Source organism: Triticum urartu, chromosome 5A, assembly GCF_056163025.1.
Source record: "Triticum urartu cultivar PI428250 chromosome 5A, HENAU_Tu73, whole genome shotgun sequence".
Classification (NCBI taxonomy): domain Eukaryota; kingdom Viridiplantae; phylum Streptophyta; class Magnoliopsida; order Poales; family Poaceae; genus Triticum; species Triticum urartu.
In genome coordinates, this window is record NC_141877.1 from 341,916,290 (window position 1) to 341,938,405 (window position 22,116).

Consider the following 22,116-nt stretch of genomic DNA (forward strand, 5'->3'; position numbering starts at 1 on the left):
CCTGATGAACAATTAGCTGTGATAAGTGCTTCTTGTACTACTCCATGGTATGATGATTATGCTAATTATATTGTACCTAAGTTTATACCACCTAGTTTCACATGCCAGCAAAAGAAAAAGTTCTTCTATGATTTAAGACATTACTTCTGGGATGACCCACATCTTTATAAAGAAGGAGTAGATGGTGTTATTAGACGTTGTGTACATGAGCATGAACAGGAACTGATCCTATGCAAGTGTCATTCCGAGGCTTATGGAGGACACCATGCTGGAGATAGAACTGCACATAAGGTATTGCAATCTGGTTTTTTATAGGCCTACTCTCTTCAAGGATGCCCGTAAGTTTGTTTTGTCTTGTGATGAATGTCAAAGAATTGGTACTATTAGTAGATGTCAAGAAATGCCTATGAATTATTCACTTTTTATTGAACCATTTGATGTTTGGGGCTTTGATTATATGGGACTGTCCCTTCCTCTAATGGGTACACTCATATTTTAGTTGTTGTTGATTACGTTACTAAGTAGGTAGAAGCTACTCCAACTAGTTGTGCTGATCATAACACCTCTATTAAGATGCTTAAAGAAGTTATTTTTCTGAGGTTTGGAGTCCCTAGATACTTAATGACTGATGGTGGTTCACATTTTATTCATGGTCCTTTTCATAAAATGCTTGCTAAGTATGATGTTAACCATAGAATTGCATCTCCATACCACCCACAATCTAGTGGCCAGGTAGAATTCAGTAATAGAGAGCTTAAATTAATTTTGCAAAAGACTGTTAATATATCTAGAAAGAATTGGTCCAAGAAACTTGATGATGCATTATGGGCATATAGGACTGCATATAAAAATCCGATGGGTATGTCTCCGTATAAGATGGTTTATGGAAAAGCATGTCACTTACCTCTTGAACTAGAACATAAGGCATATTGGGCCATTAAAGAGCCCAATTATGATTTCAAACTTGCCGGTGAGAAGAGGCTTTTTGACATTAGCTCACTTGATGAATGGAGAACCCATGCTTATGATAATGCCAAACTGTTTAAAGAAAAGGTCAAAAGATGGCATGACAAAAGGATACAAAAACGTGAGTATAATGTAGGTGATTATGTATTGTTATACAACTCTCGTTTAAGATTTTTTGCAGGGAAACTTCTCTCTAAATGGTAAGGTCCTTACGTCATCGAGGAGGTCTATCGTTCCGGTGCCATAAAAATCAACAACTTCGAAGGTACAAATCCGAGGGTGGTGAACGGTCAAAGAATCAAACATTATATCTCAGGTAATCCAATAAATGTTGAAACTAATGTTATTGAAATCGTAACCCCGGAGGAATACATAAGGGACACTTTCTAGAGCATTTCAGACTCCAAAAAGGAATAGGTATGGGGTACGGTAAGTAAACTGACTTCAAAACAGTTCTAATAGAAATTTTCTCCGTTTGGAATATTTAAGAAAACAGGAAAATAATAAGCAGTCCAGGAAGGACACAAGGCTTCCACGAGGGTGGAGGGTGCGCCCTACCCCCCTAGGCGCGCCCCCTGCCTCGTGGGCACCTCGTTTGCCCTCCGGACTCCGTTTTCTTGCACGATACTTCTTTTGGTCGGTAAAAAATTATTATATAATCCCCCGGAGGTTTTGACCACCGTATCACGCAAATATCCTATGTTTTTGTTTCAAGCTGTTTCTGCTGCAGATTAGAGCAATATGTCATCTCAAGATTCGGAGGGAGAAAGCTATGTGGCTGACCACCTTGCAGATCATAAGGTCTACGGGGACTTGGAGCATTGTGGTTGGACCACGACGGAAGAAGAAGACTATGAGCCTAGGGGAAAGGAGGAGGCGAGCTCAGAAGAAGATGAAGTCCCATTACCTCAACCTGGGGACATGCATGTGGAGTTCAAAAAGTCAAGCCTCCCCGATAGAGCAAAGAAACCTAAGATCGAGTTTATCCCTTTTCGCCTCTTGCAGGAGAACAAGCAGGAACTATGCAAAAAGGTATTAAGCCTTGAGCAGGAGATCGGTGACCTAAGGGAGCAAAATTCTATCCTCAAGCGCAAATTAAGGAAGAAGCACACGCCATCAACAACTCCATCATCACCACCTCTGAATAAGGAGAAAGAAACGCATGGGTATGGGAACTCCCCTTGGCAACTGCCAAGCTTGGGGGAGTGCACCGGTATCGTATCACCATCACACTTTTATCTTTACCGTTTTTCTTAGTTCGATCCTTTTGGTAATATCTTGATCTAGTAGAATAAAGTTTGAGTATGATCTAGTTTTGAGTTTTGCTTTATGATCCTTCTATGTAATTGAGTCCGTGAGCTATATATAATAAAGATTAGTGTTGAGTCAAGGGCTTGATTATCTTACTATGATCTTGAGGGAATAAAATAAAGAAAAAGAATAAAAAGAAATAAAGGGGTCATGTGGATCTTATGGAGAGTAATGACTCCACATATAAAGAGTATGATGAATAAAAGTTGTTGAGAGTTGACAAACATAGTTTTGGTCATCGTTGCAATTAATAGGAAGTAATAAAGAAAGAGAGGTTTTCACATATAAATATACTATCTTGGACATCTTTTATGATTGTGAGCACTCATTAAAATATGACATGCTAAAGAGTTGAGGTTGGACAAGGAAGAGAACATAATGGGTTATGTTTTCTTACATCTGAGATAAATTATAATGTCATGGATCATCCAACATGTTGAGCTTGCCTTTCCCTCTCATGCTAGCCAAATTCTTTGCACCAAGTAGAGATACTACTTGTGCTTCCAAATACCCTTAAACCCAGTTTTGCCATGAGAGTCCACCATATCTACCTATGGATTGAGTAAGATCCTTCAAGTAAGTTGTCATCATTGCAAGCAATAAAAATTGCTCTCTAAATATGTATGGTTTATTAGTGCGGAGAAAATAAGCTTTTTACAATCTTGTTATGTGGAAGAAATAAAAGCGACGGACTGCATAATGAAGGTCCATATCACAAGTGGCAGTATAAAGTGACATTCTTTTGCATTAGGACTTCGTGCATCCAACCATAAAAGCACATGACAACCTCTGCTTCCCTCAGCGAATGGCCTATCTTTTTATTCTTGTCCTATACTTCATGCAAGAGTCACGGTGATCTTCACCTTTCCTTTTTACATTTTATCCTTCGACAAGCACAATGTGTTGGAAAGATCTTGATATATATAGCTAATTGGATGTGAGTTTTCATGAACTATTATTGTTGACATTACCCTTGAGGTAAAAGGTTGGGAGGCAAAACTATAAGCCCCAATCTTTCTCTGTGCCCGATTAAAACTTCATAACCATAAATATTGCGTGAGGGTTAGCAATTGTGAAATACTAACTGATGGTTGAGTATGTGGACTTGATGAAAAGCTCTTATTGACTCTTTCTGATGTTATGATAAATTGCAATTGCCTCAATGGCTGAGATTATAGTTTGTTGGTTCTCAATGAAGTTTATGATTCATACTTGAAATTGTGATTGAATTGTTACTTTAGCATAAGAGATCATATGACAATATATATGTTGCTGTTATAAGAATGATCATGATGCCCTCATGTCCGTATTTTATTTTATCGACACCTCTATCTCTAAACATGTGGGCATATTTTTCGATTTCGGCTTTTGCTTGAGGACAAGCGAGGTCTAAGCTTGGGGGAGTTGATACGTCCATTTTGCATCATGCTTTCATATCAATATTTATTGCATTATGGGCTGTTATTACACATTTTGTCACAATACTTTTGCCTATTCTCTCTTATTTTACAAGGTTTACATGAAGAGGGGGAATGCCAACAGCTGGAATTCTGGGCTGGAAAAGGAGCAAATATTAGAGACCTATTCTACACAACTCAAAAAGTCCTGAAACTTCACGGGAGTACGTTTCAGAATATATAAAAAATATTGGGCGAAAGAAGTACCAGAGGGGGGCCACCCACCGTCCACGAGGGTAGGGGCACGCCCAGGGGTAGGGCACGCCCCCTGCCTCGTGGGCCCCCTGGCAGCTCTCTGATGCCCATCATTGGCTATATGGAGTCTTTCGTGGAGGAAAAATCATAAGCAAGCTTTCGGGACGAAACTCCGCTGCCACGAGGCGGAACCTTGGCGGAACCAATCTAGGGCTCCAGCGGAGCAGTTCTACCGGGGAAACTTCCCTCCGGAAGGGGGAAATCATCACCATCGTCATCACCATCGGTCCTCTCATCGGGAGGGGGTCAATCTCCATCAACATCTTCACCAGCACCATGACATCTCAAGCCCTAGTTCATCTCTTGTATCCAATCTTTGTCCCAAAGCCTCAGATTGGTACCTGCGGGTTGCTAGTAGTGTTGATTACTCCTTGTAATTGATGCTAGTTGGTTTATTCGGTGGAAGATCATATGTTCAGATCCTTTATGCATATTAATACCCCTCTGATTATGAACATGAATATGATTTGTGAGTAGTTACGTTTGTTCCTGAGGACATGGGAGAAGTCTTGCTATAAGTAGTCATGTGAATTTGGTATTCGTTCGATATTTTGATGAGATGTATGTTGTCATTCCTCTAGTTGTGTCATGTGAACGTCGACTACATGACACATCACCATTGTTTGGGCCTAGAGGGAGGCATTGGGGAGTAATAAGTAGATGATGGGTTGCTAGAGTGACAGAAGCTTAAACCCCAGTTTATGCGTTGCTTCGTAAGGGGCTAATTTCGATCCATATGTTTCATGCTCTGGTTAGGTTTACCTTAATACTTCTGTTGTAGTTGTGGATGCTTGCAATAGGGGTTAATCATAAGTGGGATTCTTGTCCAAGGAAGAATAGTACCCAAGCACCGGTCCACCCACATATCAAATTATCAAAGTACCGAACGCGAATCATATGAGCGTGATGAAAACTAGCTTGACGATAATTCCCATGTGTCCTCAGGAGCGATTTCCTTTATATAAGGGACTGTCCAGGCTTGTCCTTGATACGTCCATTTTGCATCATGCTTTTATATCAATATTTATTGCATTATGGGCTGTTATTACACATTATGTCACAATACTTATGCCTATTCTCTCTTATTTTACAAGGTTTACATGAAGAGGGAGAATGCCGGCAGCTGGGATTCTGGCTGGAAATGGAGCAAATATTAGAGACCTATTCTGCACAGCTCCAAAAGTCCTCAAACTTCACATATGATGTTTTCCAAATATATAAAAAACATTGAGCGTAAGAACTTCACCAGGGGGCCACACCCTGCCCACGAGGGTGGGGGCGTGCCCTACCCCCTGGGTGCGCCCCCTACCTCGTGGGCCCCTTGGTGGCCCTCCGGTGACCATCTTCTGCTATATGGACTCTTTCGATGGGAAAAAAATCATAAGCCATCTTCTCGGACAAAACTCCGCCGCCACGAGGCGGAACCTTGGCGGAACCAATCTAGGGTTCTGGCGGGGCTGTTCTACCGGGGAAACTTCCCTCCCGGAGGGGAAAATCATCACCATCATCATCACCAACGCTCCCCTCATCGGGAGAGGTCAATCTCCATCAACATCTTCATTAGCACCATCTCATCTCAAAACCCTAGTTCATCTCTTGTATCCAATTCTTGTCTCCAAGTCCGGGATTGGTGCTAGTAGGTTGCTAGTAGTGTTAATTACTCCTTGTAGTTGATGCTAGTTGGTTTAATTGGTGGAAGATCATATGTTCAGATCCTATATGCACATTAATACCCCTCTGATTATGAACTTGTTTATGCTTTGTGAGTAGTTACTTTTGTTCCTGAGGACATGGGAGAAGTCTTGCTATTAGTAGTCATGTGAATTTGGTATTCGTTCGATATTTTGATGAGATGGATGTTGTCTCTCCTCTAGTGGTGTTATGTGAACGTCGACTACATGAAACTTCACCATTGTTTGGGCCTATAGGAAGGCATCGGGGAGTAATAAGTAGATGATGGGTTGCTAGAGTGACAGAAGCTTAAACCCTAGTTTATGCGTTGCTTTGTAAGGGGCTAATTTGGATCCATATGTTTCATGCTATGGTTAGGTTTACCTTAATACTTTTGTTGTATTTGTGGATGCTTGCAATAGAGGTTAATCATAAGTGGGATGCTTGTCCAAGTAAGGGCAGCACCCAAGCACCGGTCCACCCACATACCAAATTATGAAAGTACCGAACGCGAATCATATGAGCGTGATGGAAACTAGCTTGATGATATTCCCATGTGTCCTCGGGAGCGCTTTACATCATATAAGAGTTTGTCTAGGCTTGTCCTTTGCTACAAAAAGGATTGGGCCACCTTGCTGCTCCTTATTTAATTTTGTTACTTGTTGCTCATTACAAATTATATTATCACAAAACTATCTGTTACCACTTATTTTAGTACTTGCAGAGAATACCTTGTTGGAAACCGCTTATCATTTCCTTCTGCTCCTCGTTGGGTTCGACACTCTTACTTATCGAAAGGACTATGATTGATCCCCTATACTTGTGGGTCATCAGTCCTTTGCTAAAAAAAGGATTGGGCCACCTTGCTGCACCTTATTTACTTTTACTACTTGTTACCCGTTACAAATTACCTTATCACAAAACTATCTGTTACGGATAATTTCAGTGCTTGCAGAGGATACCTTACTAAAAACCGCTTATCATTCCCTTCTGCTCCTCATTGGGTTCGTCACTCTTACTTGTCGAAAGGACTACGATAGATCCCCTATAATTGTGGGTCATCAAGACTCTTTTCTGGCGCCGTTGCCGGGGAGTGAAGCGCCTTTGCTAGGTGGAATTTGGTAAGGAAAAATTTATATAGTGTGCTGAAATTTACTGTCACTTGTTACTATGGAAAGTAATCCTCTGAGGGGCTTGTTCAGGGTATCTTCACCCCGACCAGTAGAGCAAAGAGTTTCTCCTCAAGCTACTGAACCTACTGAAAATGAAAATTCTTTCTTTGAAATTCCTCTGGGTATGGTAGAAAAACTGCTAGCTAATCCTTTTTTAGGAGATAGAACAAAACATCCTGATGAGCATCTAATATATGTGGATGAAGTTTGTGGATTATTTAAGCTTGCAGGTGTACCCGGAGATGTTGTTAAGAATAAGGGCTTCCATTTATCTTTGAGGGGAGATGCATCGACATGGTATAGGCTATGTGATGATATGGAGTCTTGGAACTACAAACGATTGAAATTGGAATTTCATCAAAAGTTTTATCCTATGCATCTTGTTCATCGTGATCGCAATTATATATATAATTTTTGGCCTCGCGAAGGAGAAAGCATCGCTCAAGCTTGGGGGAGGCTTAAATCAATGTTATATTCATGCCCCAATCATGAGCTCTCAAGAGAAATGATTATTCAAAATTTTTATGCTCGGCTTTCTGGTAACGATCGCACCATGCTTGATACTTCTTGTGGTGGCTCTTTTATGATGAAGACTATTGAATTCGAATGGAATTTATTGGAAAGAATTAAACGCAACTCTGAAGATTGGGACCTCGACAATGGTAAGGAGTCAGGTATGACACCTAGTTTTGATTGTGTTAAATATTTTGTGGATACCGATATTTTTCCTAAATTTAGCACTAAATATGGACTTGACTCTGAGATAGTAGCTTCTTTCTGTGAATCTTTTGCTGCTTATGTTGATCTCCCCAAGGAGAAGTGGTTTAAATATCATCCTCCCATAGAAGTAAAAGTAGCTGCACCTATTAAAGTTGAAGAAAAGACTATCACTTATAATGATCCTATTGTTCCTACTTCTTATGTTGAGAAACCACCTTTCCCTGTTAGGATAAAGGATCATGCTAAAGCTTCAACTGTAGTTCGTAAAAGCAATACTAAAACATATACACCTCCTGAGAAAGTTAAAGTTGAACCTAATATTGCTATTGTTAAAGATCTCTTGTCTGATAATATAGATGGGCATGTTATTTATTTCTGTAATGAATCTGCTAGAATTGCTAAACCCCGTGATACAGATAAACCTAGACATGTGGTAGGCATGCCTGTTATTTCTGTTAAAATAGGAGATCATTGTTATCATGGCTTGTGTGATATGGGTGCTAGTGCTAGTGCAATACCTATTGACTTATAGAAAGAAATTATGCATGACATTGCACCCGCTGAGTTAGAAGATATTGATGTCACAATTAAACTTGCTAATAGAGATACTATTTCACCAATGGGAATTGTTAGAGATGTTGAAGTCTTGTGTGGGAAAACTAAATATCCTGCTGATTTCTTGTTCTTGGTTCCCCACAAGATAGTTTTTGTCCCACTATATTTGGTAGACCCTTCTTAAATACTGTTAATGCTACCATAGATTGCAAAAGGGATATTGTTACTGTCGGTTTAGATGATATGACTCATGAATTTAATTTTTCTAAATTTAGTAGACAACACCGTGAACAAGAATTATTTAGTAAGGATGAAATTATTGGTCTTGCTTCTATTGCCATACCTCCTAGTGATCCTTTAGAACAATATTTGCTAGACCATGAAAATGATATGTTTATGAATGAAAGAAGGGAATTAGATGAAGTATTGTTTAAACAGGAACCTATTCTGAAAAACAATTTACCTGTTGAAATCCTAGGGGATCCGCCCCCACCCAAGGGTGATCCCGTGTTTGAGCTTAAACCGTTACCAGATACTCTTAAATATGCTTATCTTGACGAGAAAAAGATATACCCTATTATTATTAGTGCTAACCTTTTAGAACATGAAGAAGAGAGATTATTAAAAACTCTGAAGAAGCACCGTGCTGCTATTGGGTATACTCTTGATGATCTTAAGGGCATTAGTCCCACTCTATGTCAACATAAAATTAATTTGGAAGAAGATGCTAAACCAGTTCGTGATCATCAACGCCGTCTGAATCCTAAAATGAAAGAGGTGGTAAGAAAGGAGATACTAAAGCTCCTTGAGGCAGGTATAATTTATCCCGTTGCTGATAGTAAGTGGGTAAGTCCTGTCCATTGTGTCCCTAAGAAGGGAGGTATTACTGTTGTTACTAATGATAAAGATGAATTGATTCCTCAAAGAATTATTACTGGTTATAGGATGGTAATTGATTTCCACAAATTAAATAAGGCTACTAAAAAAGATCATTACCCCTTACCTTTTATCGATCAAATGCTAGAAAGATTATCCAAACATACACATTTTTTCTTTCTAGATGGTTATTCTGGTTTCTCTCAAATACCTGTGTCAGCCAAAGATCAATCAAGGACTACTTTTACATGCCCTTTTGGTACTTTTGCTTATAGACGTATGCCTTTTAGTTTATGTAATGCACCTGCAACCTTTCAAAGATGCATGATGGCTATATTCTCTGACTTTTGTGAAAAGATTTGTGAGGTTTTCGTGGACGACTTTTTCGTCTATGGATCTTCTTTTGATGATTGCTTGAGCAACCTTGATCGAGTTTTGCAGAGATGTGAAGAAACTAATGTTGTCTTGAATTGCGAAAAGTGCCACTTTATGGTTAATGAAGGTATTGTCTTGGGGCATAAAGTTTCTGAAAGAGGTATTAAAGTTCATAAAGCCAAGGTTGATGCTTTTGAAAAGATGACATGTCCCAAGGATATCAAAGGTATAAGAAGTTTCCTTGGTCATGCCGGTTTTTATAGGAGGTTCATTAAGGACTTCTCCAAAATCTCTCGGCCTCTGACTAATTTATTACAAAAAGATATACCATTTGTCTTTGATGATGATTGTGTAGAAGCATTTGAAATACTTAAGAAAGCATTGATCTCTGCACCCATTGTTCAGCCACCTGATTGGAATTTACCCTTTGAAATTTTGTGTGATGCTAGTGATTATGCTGTAGGTGTTGTTCTAGGACAAAGAGTTGATAAGAAACTAAATGTTATTCAATATGCTAGTAAAACTCTAGACAATGCTCAAACAAATTATGCTACTACTAAAAAATAATTCTTAGCAGTTGTATTTGCTTGTGATAAGTTTAGACCTTATATTGTTGATTCTAAAGTAACTATTCACACTGATCATGCTGCTATTAAATATCTTATGGAAAAGAAATATGCTAAACTTAGACTTATTAGATGGGTTCTCTTGCTACAAGAATTTGATTTACATATTGTTGATAGAAAAGGAGCTGAGAACCCCGTTGCAGACAACTTGTCTAGGTTAGAAAATGTGCTTGATGACCCACTACCTATTGATGATAGCTTTCCTGATGAGCAATTAAATGTCATAAATACTTCTCATACTGCTCCATGGTATGCTGATTATGCTAATTACATTGTTGCTAAGTTTATACCACCTAGTTTCACATACCAGCAAAAGAAAAAGTTCTTTTATGATTTGAGGCATTACTTTTGGGATGACCCACATCTTTATAAAGAAGGAGTAGATGGTGTTATTAGGCGTTGTGTACCTGAGCATGAACAGGAACAGATCCTACGCAAGTGTCACTCCAAAGCTTATGGAGGACACCATGCTGGAGATAGAACTGCACATAAGGTACTGCAATCTAGTTTTTATTGGCCTACTCTCTTCAAGGATGCCCATAAGTTTGTCGTATCTTGTGATGAATGTCAAAGAATTGGTAACAAGTAGACATCAAGAAATGCCTATGAATTATTCACTTGTTATTGAACCATTTGATGTTTGGGGCTTTGACTATATGGGACCTTTTCCTTCTTCTAATGGTTATACACATATTTTAGTTGCTGTTGATTACGTTACTAAGTGGGTAGAAGCTATTCCAACTAGTAGTGCTGATCATAACACTTCTATTAAAATGCTTAAAGAAGTTATTTTTCCAAGGTTTGGAGTCCCTAAATATTTAATGACTGATGGTGGCTCACATTTTATTCATGGTGCTTTCCGTAAAATGCTTGCTAAATATGATGTTAATCATAGAATTGCATCTCTTTATCACCCTCAGTCTAGTGGTCAAGTAGAATTGAGTAATAGAGAACTCAAATTAATTTTGCAAAAGACTGTTAATAGGTCCAGAAAGAATTGGTCCAAGAAACTTGATGATGCATTATGGGCCTATAGAACTGCATATAAAAATCCTATGGGTATGTATCCGTATAAAATGGTCTATGGAAAAGCATGTCACTTACCTCTTGAACTAGAACACAAGGCTTATTGGGCTATTAAAGAACTTAATTATGATTTTAAACTTGCCGGTGAGAAGAGGTTATTTGATATTAGCTCACTTGATGAATGGAGAACCCAAGCCTACGAAAATGCCAAGTTGTTCAAAGAAAAAGTTAAAAGATGGCATGACAAAAGGATACAAAAGCGTGAGTTTAACATAGGTGATTATGCATTGCTATACAACTCTCGTTTAAGATTTTTTGCAGGAAAACTTCTCTCTAAATGGGAGGGTCATTACGTTATCGAGGAGGTCTACCATTCTGGTGCCATAAAAATCAACAACTTCGAAGGCACAAATCCGAAGGTGGTGAACGGTCAAAGAATCAAACACTATATCTCAGGTAATCCCATAAATGTTGAAACCAATGTTATTGAAACTGTAACCCCGGAGGATTACATAAAGGACACTTTCCGGAACGTTTCAGACTCCGAAAAGGAATAGGTATGTGGTATGGTAAGTAAACCGACTTCAAAACAATTTTTAAGGCAATATTTCTTCGTTTTGGAATATTTAGAAAATAGAAAAATAAGTAGCAGTCCGGAAAGGACACGAGGGCTCCACGAGGGTGGAGGGCGCACCCCCTACCTTGTGGGCACCTCGTGTGCTCTCCGGACTCCGTCTTCTTATAGGACATGTATTTTGGTCGGTAAACATTCATTATATAACCTCCCGGGGGTTTTGACTCCCGTATCACGCAAAAATCTCTTGTCTTTGTTTTGACCTGTCCTGCTACAGACAGAGCAACATGTCGTCCCAGGATTCGGAAGGAGAAAGCTATGTGGCTGATTACCTTGCAGATCCTAAGGTCTATGGGGATGTGGAGCATTATGGTCGGACCACGGAAGAAGAAGAAGACTATGAACCCAAGGGAAAGGAGGAGACGAGTTCAGATGAAGATGAAGTCCCACTACCTCAAACTGGGGACATGCATGTGGAGTTCAAAAAGTCAGGCCTCCCGGATAGAGTAAAGAAACCTAAGATCGAGTTTATCCCTTTTCGCCTCTTGCAAGAAAACAAGCAGGAACTATGCAAAAAGGTACTGAGCCTGGAACAGGAGATCGAGGACCTGAGGGACTAAAATTCTGTCCTTAAACACAAATTAAGGAAGAAGCCTACGCCATCAACAAAATCACCACCGTCTCCACCAACAAAGAAGAATTAAGTATTTGGTATGGGCACTCCACTTGGCAACTGCCAAGCTTGGGGGAGTGCCCCGGTATCGTATCACCATCACTTTTATCTTTACCGTTTTTCTTAGTTCGATCCTTTTGGTAATATCTTGATCTAGTAGAATAAAAGTTCTTAATATGATCTAGTTGTGAGTTTTTCTTTATTATCCTTCTATGTAATCGAGTCGTTGAGCTATATAATAAAGATTAGTGTTGAGTCAAGGGATTGATTATGTTTGCCATGATCCCAAGTGAATAAAAGAAAAGAGAAAGAAATAAAAAGAAACAAAGAGATCATGTGACTCTTATGGAGAGTAATGAGCTCACATAGAAAGAGTATGATGAATAAAAGTTATTGAGGGTTGACAAACATAGTTTTGGTCATCGTTGCAATTAATTGGAAGTAATAAAGAAAGAGAGGTCTTCACATATAAATATACTATCTTGGACATCTTTTATGATTGTGAGCACTCATTAAAATATGACATGCTAAAGAGTTGACATTGGACTAGGAAGACAACGTGATGGGTTATGTTTTCTTACATCTGAGATAAATTATATTGTCTTGCATCCTCCAACATGTTGAGCTTTCCTTTCTCCCTCATGCTAGCCAAATTCATTGCACCAAGTAGAGATACTACTTGTGCTTCCAAATACCCTTAAACCAGTTTTGCCATGAGAGTCCACCATACCTACCTATGGATTGAGTAAGATCCGTCAAGTAACTTGTCATCGGTGCAAGCAATAAAAATTGCTCTCTAAATATGTACGATTGATTGGTGTGGAAGGAATAAGCTTTATACGATCGTGTGATATGGAAGTAATAAAAGCGACAGACTGCATAATAAAGGTCCATATCACAAGTGGAAATATAAAGTGACGTTCTTTCGCATTAGGATTTTGTGCATCCAACCATAAAAGCGCATGACAACCTCTGCTTCCCTCTGCAAAGGGCCTATCTTTTACTTTTATCTCCTATACTGCAAAAGAGTCAAGGTGATATTCACCCTTCCTTTTTACATTTTATCCTTTGGCAAGCACAATATGTTGGAAAGATCTTGGTATATATGGCTAATTGGATGTGGGTTTTCATGAACTATTACTGTTGACATTATCCTTGAGGTAAAACATTGGGAGGCAAAACTATAAGCCCCTATCTTTCTCTATGTCCGATTAAAACTCCATACCCATAAGTATTGCGTGTGTGTCAACAATTGTGAAAGACTATATGATAGTTGAGTATGTGGACTTGCTAAAAAGCTCTTATACATTGACTCTTTCCTATGTTATGATAAATTGCAATTGCCTCAATGACTGAGATTATAGTTTGTCAGTTTTCAATGAAGTTTACAATTCATACTTGATATTGTGATTGAATTATTACTCTAGCATAAGATATCATATGACAAGAATTATATAAGTTGATGCTCTAAGAATGATCATGATGCCCTCATGTCTGTATTTTATTTTTATTGACACCTTCATCTCTAAACATGTGGACATATTTTTCGATTTTGGCTTTTCGCTTGAGGACAAGCGAGGTCTAAGCTTGGGGGAGTTGATACGTCCATTTTGCATCATGCTTTTATATCAATATTTATTGCATTATGGGCTGTTATTACACATTATGTCACAATACTTATGCCTATTCTACCTTATTTTACAAGGTTTACATAAAGAGGGAGAATGCCGGCAGCTGGGATTCTGGCTGAAAAAGGAGCAAATATTAGAGACCTATTCTGCACAGCTCCAAAAGTCCTGAAACTTCACGGATGATGTTTTCCAAATATATAAAAACTTGAGCGCAAGAACTTCACCAGCGGGGCACACCCTACCCACGAGGGTGGGGGGTCCGCCCTACCCCCTGGGTGCGACCCTACCTCGTGGGCCCCCTGGTGGCCCTCCGGTGACCATCTTCTGCTATATGGACTCTTTCGATGGGAAAAAAAATCATAAGCCATCTTCTCGGACGAAATTCCGCCACCACGAGGCAGAACCTTGGGGGAACCAATCTAGGGTTCTGGGGGGCTGTTCTGCCGGGAAAACTTCCCTCCCGGAGGGGAAATAATCGCCATCATCATCACCAACGCTCCTCTCATTGGGAGAGGGCAATCTCCATTAACATCTTCATCAGCGCCATCTCATCTCAAAACCCTAGTTCATCTCTTGTATCCAATTCTTGTCTCCAAGTCCGGGATTGGTGCTAGTAGGTTGCTAGTAGTGTTAATTACTCCTTGTAGTTGATGCTAGTTGGTTTAATTGGTGGAAGATCATATGTTCAGATCCTATATGCACATTAATACCCCTCTGATTATGAACTTGTTTATGCTTTGTGAGTAGTTACTTTTGTTCCTGAGGACATGGGAGAAGTCTTGCTATTAGTAGTCATGTGAATTTGGTATTCGTTCGATATTTTGATGAGATGGATGTTGTCTCTCCTCTAGTGGTGTTATGTGAACGTCGACTACATGAAACTTCACCATTGTTTGGGCCTATAGGAAGGCATCGGGGAGTAATAAGTAGATGATGGGTTGCTAGAGTGACAGAAGCTTAAACCCTAGTTTATGCGTTGCTTTGTAAGGGGCTAATTTGGATCCATATGTTTCATGCTATGGTTAGGTTTACCTTAATACTTTTGTTGTATTTGTGGATGCTTGCAATAGAGGTTAATCATAAGTGGGATGCTTGTCCAAGTAAGGGCAACACCCAAGCACCGGTCCACCCACATACCAAATTATCAAAGTACCGAACGCGAATCATATGAGCGTGATGGAAACTAGCTTGATGATATTCCCATGTGTCCTCGGGAGCGCTTTACATCATATAAGAGTTTGTCTAGGCTTGTCCTTTGCTACAAAAAGGATTGGGCCACCTTGCTGCTCCTTATTTAATTTTGTTACTTGTTGCTCATTACAAATTATATTATCACAAAACTATCTGTTACCACTTATTTTAGTACTTGCAGAGAATACCTTGTTGGAAACCGCTTATCATTTCCTTCTGCTCCTCGTTGGGTTCGACACTCTTACTTATCGAAAGGACTATGATTGATCCCCTATACTTGTGGGTCATCAGTCCTTTGCTACAAAAAGGATTGGGCCACCTTGCTGCACCTTATTTACTTTTACTACTTGTTACCCGTTACAAATTACCTTATCACAAAACTATCTGTTACGGATAATTTCAGTGCTTGCAGAGGATACCTTACTAAAAACCACTTATCATTCCCTTCTGCTCCTCATTGGGTTCGTCACTCTTACTTATCGAAAGGACTACGATAGATCCTCTATACTTGTGGGTCATCATGGCCTTGGTCGACGCGTGGCGATTGATGGGACGTGGGTGCTTCTGCTTCCCCATGCTGCCTTGGCAACCGCCCAACTTGACGAGACTTCACCGCATGCTGGGAAAAGCCATCATTGCGTGGGATCATGGAGGCTGGCGGTTCGCCTCCTTCCGGCTATAAATGAGGGGAGGTGCGGAGCCCCCTTGCTCATCTCCGTCTTCTCGCCACCCGCTTCTTCTTCCTCTTTCTTGTAGTCCTCATGGCGCCGACGAGGAAGTTTTCTGCCGCCCCGAAGGGGAAGGCACCCAAGGAGGGACTTGACTCGCCACCTCCCAAGAGAGGGCGAGGCCGCCCCCGCAAGCACGCCGCGACTCCTGTGGTGGCCCCTCGGGGGCGCGGGCGCGCCTTAGCCGGCTGTGGCGGTGTTTCTTCTCGTGGCGGGTGCCGCCAAGGGCGAAGTAGCCCCTGCAACGAGGGGAGGCGCGCCATGGTTGCCTGGCCTCCTCGGCTGCGCTTCCACTCGACCGAGGTGCTCCCGGAGTTCGTCGTGTGGTCAGAGAGGCCAACCAGCACCTGGCTCCGCTCCCCGCTTCTTCGCAGGCGAGCTGCCGGCCACGGGGCCTGACGGCCTCTGGCTGCAGGCTGATGGCTGTTGCAGCAAGGCCTCGTGGGTCGGGGTCGAAGTTTGGGCCTCCGAGAACGTGTCCTTGGCCCGCGGCTGGCAGGCATTTGCCCGCGCGTGGGGGCTGAGCGGGAGGTGCACCCTCCACTTCAAGTTCGACGGTGTCACGATCCTCTTCGTGAGGGTGTTTGGGGAGGACGGGCGTCACGCAGGGTGCTGCCACAAAGACGACGGCGGCGACGATGAGCTTGACCTTGATGACAACCGCGACGACACTGAGGGTGAGCTTCCCCTTGGCGATGATGGTGGCGGCTCCTGCAGCGAGAGCATGAGCAGTGGCGGCTACGACCAGCCGCCATGTCGCCGGGCTCGCTTCGAGGATGGTGGCGGATTATCTCGTCGCCGTGCTCCGGTGAAGTGGGAGGAAGGCTCGGGCTGAGCCCGGAGGCCTTTGGAGCCCATCCTCAAGAGCTATTGTGGTCGCGCGGGCCACTTTTGTTTAGCCTTTCGTTTTCCCTACGTTTTGAAAAAAGTAGAGGGCCCTGTTGGGGCATGTAATGAACCATGGTACTTATGCCACTATGCTATGCTTGTTGTTCTGATGTATGCTGTTATGTTCATGTCCGAGTAGGTGCAGTAGGATAACTTAGCTTGATACACTCGTGGTAGTCTCGCGCCTCATGATGGCATGCCCTCCATCATCTCGTGAGGTCCCCTTGCTGCTGGCTCAGGGGTTGCTGACCTCAGGACACATCGTGAAGCTGTAGAATTATTGGAAAATTTTGCTGGGTGCCCTGTTCTTCCCTGCGCAAGTCCTTAGGCGTGGCTTAATGCATCGCTTCACGGTACCCGGGGGCACGGACTTTAGAAGATGCACAAATCACAAGCTTGTTCGAGGGTGTCTCGCGAGGATAGAAAAAGCCATGGCCCTGGGGGGACAGGGCTGTGGCAAAGTGTGTTCGCAGTGCAGGGCGGGCCCGATGCGCGCGCACACACATGCCCAGCCCTCGCGCGTGAGACGCGCGAGGAAGAGCGACGGGCAACAGCTGTCCCTCCTAGGCCGAGACCGACTGCCAAGAGAAAAGACGAGGGGAAAATCCAACTTGGCAATTGCTACCTCTTGAGCACTGCGTTGTTTTTCCCTTGAAGAGGAAAGGGTGGTGAAGTAAAGCAGCGTAAGTATTTCCCTCAGTTTTCTGAGAACCAAGGTACCAATCCAGTAGGAGACCACGTGCGAGTCACCTCGTACCTACACAAACAAATAAGAACCTCGCAACCAATGCGATAAAGGGGTTGTCAATCCCTTCACGGCCACTTGCAAGAGTGAGATCTGATAGAGATGATAATAATAAGATAAGTATTTTTGGTATTTTTATGATATAGATTGAAAATAAAGATTGCAAAACAAAATAGATTGGAAACTTGTATGATGTAAAATAGACCCGGGGGCCATAGGTTTCACTAGTGGCTTCTCTCAAGATAGCATAAGTATTACGGTGGGTGAACAAATTACTGTCGAGCAATTGATAGAAAAGCGAATAATTATGAGACTATCTAGGCATGATCATGTATATAGGCATCATGTCCACGACAAGTAGACCGACTCCTACCTGCATCTACTACTATTACTCCACACATCGAGCGCCATCCATCATGCATCTAGAGTATTAAGTTCATAAGAACAGAGTAACGCCTTAAGAAAGATGGCATGATGTAGAGGGATAAACTCATAATATGATATAAACCCCGTCTTTTTATCCTCGATGGAAACAATACAATACGTGTCGTTTCCCTTTCTGTCACTGGGTTCGAGCACCGCAAGATTGAACCCAAAGCTAAGCACTTCTCCCATTGCAAGAAAGATCAATCTAGTAGGCCAAGCCAAACTGATAATTCGAAGAGACTTGCAAAGATTATCCAATCATGCATAAAATAATTCAGAGAAGATTCAAATATTGTTCATAGATAATCTGGATGATAAACCCACAATTCATCGGATCTCGACAAACACACCGCAAAAAGAAGTGTTACATAGAATAGATCTCCAAGAGAATCGAGGAGAACTTTGTATTGAGATCCAAAGAGAGAGAAGAAGCCATCTAGCTACTAGCTATGGACCCGTAGGTCTGAGGTAAACTACTCACACATCATCGGAGGGGCCATGGAGTTGATGTAGAGGCCCTCCATGATCAATGCCCCCTCCGGCGGAGCTCCGGAAAGGCCCCAAGATGGGATCTCTTGGGTACAGAAGGTTGCGGCGGTGGAAATAGGGTTTCGTGGTGCTCCTGGATGTTTGCGGGGTATGTGAACATATATAGGAGGAAGAAGTAGGTCGGTGGTGCTACGAGGGGCCCATGAGGGGTGATGGTGTCTTGGACTAGGGGGTACTCACCATGTCGTGTCCTGGTCAGTTAGATTGGGCCGAGGACCCCCATGGCCGTATACTCATGGGCTAGTTCAGACAGTTGCCGCATACAAGGAAGATTCCACAAGACTTGGTGATCAAGACAAGGACTCCTCCCCCCCGGCATATTTGGCTAGGACTCTTGTTATCCTAGGCCTCTGGTGCATTATATAAACCAAGGCCAGGCTAGTCGATTGATCATATACAACAATCATACCATAGGCTAGCTTCTAGGGTTTAGCCTCTACAATCTCGTGGTAGATCAACTCTTGTAATACTCATATCATCAAGATCAATCAAGTAGGACGTAGGGTATTACCTCCATCGAGAGGGCCCGACCCTGGGTAAACATCGTGTCCCCTGCCTCCTGTTACCATCCGCCGTAGACGCACAGTTCGGGGCCCCCTACCCGAGGTCCACCGGTTTTGACACCGACATTGGTTCTTTCATTGAGAGTTCCGCTGTGTGATCAGCAAAAGGATCGATGGCTCATCTGCAGATTAACTGCGACGTCGACATCTTCGTCACTGGCTCGGCCGGTCACCTTGGCTGGACCGAGGACTGTGCCCTTCTCCGATCGTCATGTTCGGATGAGGGCCTTCATCAACATTGTCAGTGTCAAAACCGGTGGATCTCGGGTAGGGGGTCCCTAACTATGTGTCTAAGGCGGATGGTAACAGGAGGCAGGGGAAACGATGTTTACCTAGGTTCGGGCCCTCTTGATGGAGGTAATTGTTGGGTAACGTAGCAGAAATTCAAAATTTTCTTACGTGTCACCAAGATCTATCTATGGAGAAACCAGCAACGAGGGGAAGGAGAGTGCATCTACATACCTTGTAGATCTCTAAGCGGAAGCGTTCAAGAGAACGGGGCTGAAGGAGTCGTACTCGTCGTGATCCAAATCACCGGAGATCCTAGTGCCGAACGGACGGCACCTCCGTGTTCAACACACGTACAGCCCGGTGACGTCTCCCATGCCTTGATCTAGCAAGGAGAGAGGGAGAGGTTGAGGAAGACTCCATCCAGCAGCAGCACAACGGCGTGGTGGTGGTGGAGGAGCATGGTACTCCAGCAGGGCTTCGCCAAGCACCGCAAGAGACGAGGAGGGAGAGGGGTAGGGCTGCGCCAAGAAGGAGAGGAACTTGTGTGTCTTGGGCAGCCCAAACCTCAAGTATATATAGGGGGAGGGGAGGGGCTGCGCCCCCACCTAGGGTTCCCTCCCTAGGGGTGGCGGCAGCCCCCAGATCCCATCTGGGTGGCGGCCAGGTGGAGGGGAGAGGGAGGCGCACCAGGCATGGGCCCTAAGGCCCATCTGCCCTTAGGGTTTGCCCCTCCTCCTCCCCTTAGGTGCCTTGGGCCCTTGTGGGGGAGGAGGGGCGCACCAGCCCACCTGGGGCTGGTCCCCTCCCATACATGGCCCATGCAGCCCTCCGGGGCTTGTGGCCCCACTTGGTGGACCCCCGGGACCCTCCCGGTGGTCCCGGTACGTTACCGATAAAACCCGAAACTTTTCCGGTGACCAAAACAGGACTTCCCATATATAAATCTTTACATACAGACCATTCCGGAACTCCTTGTGACGTCCGGGATCTCATCCGGGACTCCGAACAACATTCCGTAACCAACATACAAACTTCCTTTATAACCCTAGCATCATCGAACCTTAAGTGTGTAGACCCTACGGGTTCGGGAACCATGCAGACATGACCGAGACGTTCTCCGGTCAATAACCAACAGCAGGATCTGGATACCCATGTTGGTTCCCACATGTTCCACGATGATCTCATCGGATGAACCACGATGTCGAGGATTCGATCAATCCCGTATACAATTCCCTTTGTTTAGTGGTATTGTACTTGCCCGAGATTCGATCATCGGTATCCCGATACCTTGTTCAATCTCGTTACCGGCAAGTCTCTTTACTTGTTCCGTAACACATCATCCCGTGATCAACTCCTTGATCACATTGTGCACATTATGATGATGTCCTACCGAGTGGGCCCGGAGATACCTCTCCGTCACACGGAGTGACAAATCCCAGTCTCGATTCGTGCCAACCCAACAGACACTTTCGGAGATACCTGTAGTGTACCTTTATAGCCACCCAGTTACGTTGTGATGTTTGGCACACCCAAAGTATTCCTACGGTATCCGGGAGTTTCACAATCTCATGGTCTAAGGAAATGATACTTGACATTTAGAAAAGCTTTAGTATACGAACTACACGATCTTTGTGCTAGGCTTAGGATTGGGTCTTGTCCATCACATCATTCTCCTAATGATGTGATCCCGTTATCAATGACATCCAATTTCCATGGTCAGGAAACCGTAACCATCTATTGATCAACGAGCTAGTCAACTAGAGGCTTACTAGGGACATGGTGTTGTCTATGTATCCACACATGTATCTGAGTTTCCTATCAATACAATTCTAGCATGGATAATAAACGATTATCGTGAACAAGGAAATATAATAATAACTAATTTATTATTGCCTCTAGGGCATATTTCCAACAGTCTCCCACTTGCACTAGAGTCAATAATCCAGTTCACATTGATATGTGATTAACACTCAAGGTCACATCCCCATGTGACTAACACCCAAGAGTTCTGGGTTTGATCATGTTATGCTTGTGAGAGAGGTTTCAGTCAACGGGTCGGCAACATTCAGATCCGTATGTACTTCGCAAATTTCTATGTCATCTTGTAGATGCAACTACTATGCTACATTTGGAGCCATTTCAAATAACTGTTCTACTTGGAGCTATTCTAAATTGTTGCTCCATTATACGTATCCGGTATCTCTACTCAGAGCTATCCGGATAGGTGTTAAGCTTGCATCGACGTAACTCTTTACGTCGAACTCTTTATCACCTCCATAACCGAGAAACATATCCTTATTCCTCTAAGGATAATTTAGACCGCTATCTGGTGATCTACTCCTAGATTACCTTTGTACCCTCTTGCCAGATATGTGGCAAGGCACACATCAGGTGCGGTACTCAGCATGGCATACCGTATAGAGCCTATGACAAAAGCATAGGGGACGACATTCGTCCTTTCTCTTTCTTCTACCGTGGTCGAGCTTTAAGTCTTAACTTCATACCTTACAACTCAGGCAAGAACTCCTTCTTTGACTGATCCATCTTGAACACCTTCAAGATCATGTCAAGGTATGTGCTCATTAGAAAGTACCATTAAGCGTTTTGATCTATCCATATAGATCTTGATGCTCAATGTTCAAGTAGCTTAATCCAGGCTTTCCATTGAAAAACACTTTCCAAATAACCCTATATGCTTTCCAGAAATTCTACGTCATTTCTGATCAACAATATGTCAACAACATATACTCATCAGAAATTCTATGCTCCCACTCACTTCTTTGGAAATACAAGTTTCTCATAAACTTTGTATACACCCAAAAACTTTGATCATCTCATCAAAGCATACATTCCAACTCCGAGATGCTTACTCCAGTCCTTAGAAGGATAGCTGGAGCTTTGCATACT